The following is a 5,037-nucleotide window of genomic DNA, read 5'->3' as shown; positions in this document are numbered from 1 at the left end:
CCCCCACCTTGCATCTCCACTTCCTCATATCAAAGAGATCATATGATAGTTATATTTCTCCGATTGACTTATTTCGCTAAGCATGATACCCTCTAGTTCCATCCACGTCGTCGCAAATGGCAAGATTTCATGTCTTTTGATGGCTGCATAGTATTCCATTGTGTATATATACCACATCTTCTTTATCCATTCATCTGTTGATGGACATCTAGGCGCTTTCCACAGTTTGGCTATTGTGGACATTGCTGCTATAAACATTCGGGTGCACGTGCCCCTTCGGAGCACCACGTTTGTATCTTTAGGATATATACCCAGGAGTGCAATTGCTGGGTCGTAGGGTAGCTCTATTTTCAGTTTTTTGAGGAACCTCCACACTGTTTTCCAGAGTGGTTGCACCAGCTTGCATTCCCACCAACAGTGTAGGAGGGTTCCCCTCTCTCCGCATCCTCGCCAGCATCTGTCATTTCTTGACTTGTTAATTTTAGCCATTCTGACTGGTGTGAGGTGGTATCTCATTGTGGTTTTGATTTGTATTTCCCTGATGCCGAGTGATGTGGAGCATTTTTTCATGTGTCTGTTGGCCATCTGGATGTCTTCCTTGCAGAAATGTCTGTTCATGTCCTCTGCCCATTTCTTGACTGGATTATTTGTTCTTTGGGTATTGAGTTTGATAAGCTCTTTATAGATTTTGGATACGAGCCCTTTATCTGATATGTCGTTTGCAAATATCTTCTCCCATTCTGTCAGTTGTCTTTTGGTTTTGTTAACTGTTTCCTTTGCTGTGCAAAAGCTTTTGATCTTGATGAAATCCCAATAGTTCATTTTTGCCCTTGCTTCTGTCGCCTTTGGCGATGTTCCTAGGAAGAAGTTGCTGCGGTGGAGGTCAAAGAGGTTGCTGCCTGCATTCTCCTCAAGGATTTTGATAGATTCCTTTCGCACATTGAGGTCCTTCATCCACTTTGAGTCTATTTTCGTGTGTGGTGTAAGGAAATAGTCCAATTTCATTTTTCTGCATGTGGCTGTCCAATTTTCCCAGCACCATTTGTTGAAGAGGCTGTCTTTTTTCCATTGGATATTCTTTCCTGCTTTGTCGAAGATTAGTTGACCATAGAGTTGAGGGTCTATTTCTGGGCTCTCTATTCTGTTCCATTGGTCTATATGTCTGTTTTTGTGCCAGTACCATACTGTCTTGATGATGACAGCTTTGTAATAGAGCTTGAAGTCTGGAATTGTGATACCACCGACTTTGGCTTTCTTTTTCAATATTCCTTTGGCTATTCGAGGTCTTTTCTGGTTCCATATAAATTTTAGGATTATTTGTTCTATTTCTTTAAAAAAAATGGATGGGATTTTGATAGGGATTGCATTAAATGTGTAGATTGCTTTAGGTAAAATAGACATTTTCACAATATTTGTTCTTCCAATCCATGAGCATGGAATATTTTTCCATTTCTTTGTGTCTTCCTCAATTTCTTTCATGAGTACTTTATAGTTTTCTGAGTATAGATTCTTTGCCTCTTTGGTTAGATTTATTCCTAGGTATCTTATGGTTTTGGGTACGATTGTAAATGGGACTGACTCCTCAATTTCTCTTTCTTCTGTCTTGTTGTTAGTGTAAAGAAATGCGACTGATTTCTGTGCATTGACTTTATATCCTGACACTTTACTGAATTCCTGTATAAGTTCTAGCAGTTTTGGAGTGGAGCCTTTTGGGTTTTCCACATATAGTATCATATCATCTGCAAAGAGTGATAGTTTGACTTCTTCTTTGCCGATTTGGATGCCTTTAATTTCTTTTTGTTGTCTGATTGCTGAGGCTAGGACTTCTAGTACTATGTTGAACAGCAGTGGTGATAACGGACATCCCTGCCGTGTTCCTGACCTTAGCGGAAAAGCTTTCAGTTTTTCTCCATTGAGAATGATATTTGCGGTGGGTTTTTCATAGATGGCTTTGATAATGTTGAGGTATGTGCCTTCTATCCCTACACTTTGAAGAGTTTTAATCAGGAAGGGATGCTGCACTTTGTCAAACGCTTTTTCAGCATCTATTGAGAGTATCATATGGTTCTTACTCTTTCTTTTATTAATGTATTGTATCACATTGATGGATTTGCGGATGTTGAACCAACCTTGCAGCCCTGGAATAAATCCCACTTGGTCGTGGTGAATAATCCTTTTAATGTACTGTTGGATCCTATTGGCCAGTATTTTGGTGAGAATTTTCGCATCTGTGTTCATCAAGGATATTGGTCTGTAATTCTCTTTTTTGGTGGGATCCTTGTCTGGTTTTGGGATCAAGGTGATGCTGGCCTCATAGAATGAGTTTGGAAGTTTTCCTTCCATTTCTATTTTTTGGAACAGTTTCAGGAGAATAGGAATTAATTCTTCTTTAAATGTTTGGTAGAATTCCCCTGGGAAGCCGTCTGGTCCTGGACTTTTGTTTGTTTGGAGATTTTTGATGACTGTTTCAATCTCCTTACTGGTTATGGGTCTGTTCAGGTTATCTATTTCTTCCTGGTTCAGTTGTGGTAGTTTATACATCTCTAGAAATGTATCCATTTCTTCCAGGTTGTCAAATTTGTTGCCATAGAGTTGCTCGTAGTATGTTCTTATAATTGTTTGTATTTCTTTGGTGTTGGTTGTGATCTCTCCTCTTTCATTCATGATTTTATTTATTTGCGTCCTTTCTCTTTTCTTTTTGATAAGTCTGGCCAGGGGCTTATCAATCTTATTAATTCTTTCAAAGAACCAGCTCCTAGTTTTGTTGATTTGTTCTATTGTTTTTTTAGTTTCTATTTCATTGATTTCTGCTCTGATCTTTATGATTTCTCTTCTCCTGCTGGGTTTAGGCTTTCTTTGTTGTTCTCTCTCCAGCTCCTTTAGGTGTAGGGTTAGGTTGTGTATTTGAGACCTTTCTTGTTTCTTGAGAAAGGCTTGCACTGCTATATATTTTCCTCTCAGGACTGCCTTTGTTGTGTCCCACAGATTTTGAACTGTTGTGTTTTCATTATCATTTGTTTCCATGAATTTTTTCAATTCTTCTTTAATTTCCTGGTTGACCCATTCATTTTTTAGAAGGATGCTGTTTAGTCTCCATGTATTTGCATTCTTTCCAAATTTCCTCTTGTGATTGAGTTCGAGCTTCAGAGCATTGTGGTCTGAAAATATGCAGGGAATGATCTCGATCTTTTGGTACTGATTGAGACCTGATTTATGACCCAGGATGTGGTCTATTCTGGAGAATGTTCCATGTGCACTAGAGAAGAATGTATATTCTGTTGCTTTGGGATGGAATGTTCTGAATATATCTGTGATGTCCATCTGGTCCAGTGTGTCATTTAAGGCCTTTATTTCCTTGTTGATCTTTTGCTTAGATGATCTGTCCATTTCAGTGAGGGGAGTGTTAAAGTCCCCTGCTATTATTGTATTACTGTCGATGTATTTCTTTGATTTTGTTATTAATTGGTTTATATAGTTGGCTGCTCCCATGTTAGGGGCATAGATATTTAAGATTGTTAGATCTTCTTGTTGGACAGACCCTTTGAGTATGATATAGTGTCCTTCCTCATCTCTTATTATAGTCTTTGGCTTAAAATCTAATTGATCTGATATAAGGATTGCCACCCCAGCTTTCTTCTGATGTCCATTAGCATGGTACATTGTTTTCCACCCCCTCACTTTAAATCTGGAGGTGTCTTCGGGTCTAAAATGAGTTTCTTGTAGGCAGCATATTGATGGGTTTTGTTTTTTTATCCATTCTGATACCCTGTGTCTTTTGATTGGGGCATTTAGCCCATTAACATTCAGGGTAACTATTGAGAGATATGAATTTAGTGCCATTGTATTGCCTGTAAGATGATTGTTACTGTATATTGTTTCTGTTTCTTTCTGATCTACTACTTTTAGGGTCTCTCTTTGCTTAGAGGACCCCTTTCAATATTTCCTGTAGAGCTGGTTTGGTGTTTGCAAATTCTTTCAGCTTTTGTTTGTCCTGGAAGCTCTTTATCTCTCCTTCTATTTTCAATGATAGCCTAGCCGGATATAGTATTCTTGGCTGCATGTTTTTCTCGTTTAGTGCTCTGAATATATCATGCCAGTTCTTTCTGGCCTGCCAGGTCTCTGTGGATAGGTCCGCTGCCAATCTAATGTTTTTACCCTTGTATGTTACAGACTTCTTTTCCCGGGCTGCTTTCAGGATTTTCTCTTTGTCGCTAAGACTTGTAAATTTTACTATCAGGTGACGAGGTGTGGACCTATTTTTATTGATTTTGAGGGGCGTTCTTAGCATCTCCTGGATTTTGATGTTTGTTCCCTTTGCCATATTAGGGAAATTCTCTCCAATAATTGTCTCCAATATACCTTCTGCTCCCCTCTCTCTTTCTTCTTCTTCTGGAATCCCAATTATTCTAATGTTGTGTCGTCTTATGGTGTCACTTATCTCTCGAATCCTCTCCTCGTGTTCCAGTAGTTGTTTGTCTCTCTTTTGCTCAGCTTCTTTATTCTCTGTCATTTGGTCTTCTATGTCACTAATTCTTTCTTCTGCCTCATTTATCCTGGCAGTGAGAGCTTCCATTTTTGATTGCACCTCATGAATAGCTTTTTTGATTTCAACTTGGTTAGATTTTAGTTCTTTTATTTCTCCAGAAAGGGCTTTTATCTCTCCGGAGAGGGTTTCTCTAATATCTTCTATGCCTTTTTCGAGCCCGGCTAGAACCTTGAGAATTGTCATTCTGAACTCTAGATCTGTCATGCTACCTATGTCTGTATTGATTAGGTCTCCAGCCTTCGGTACGGCCTCTTGTTCTTTTTTTTGAGGTGAGTTTTTCCGCCTTGTCATTTTGTCCAGGTAGGATTTGCTTTCTCCTGCTGTGGAATTCCGCTGTTCTTGGTGACTGAAGTTGGTTTTGGATGGTTTCTTGTTGATCTTCTGGGGGAGGGGCCTGTTGTAGTGATTCTCAAGTGTCTTTGCCGCAGGCGGAATTGCACCGCCCTTGCCAGGGGCCGGGCTAAGTAATCCGCTCGGGTTCGCTTTCGGGA

Source organism: Martes martes, assembly GCF_963455335.1.
Source record: "Martes martes genome assembly, chromosome: 12".
Classification (NCBI taxonomy): domain Eukaryota; kingdom Metazoa; phylum Chordata; class Mammalia; order Carnivora; family Mustelidae; genus Martes; species Martes martes.
This window is presented reverse-complemented; position numbering follows the sequence as displayed.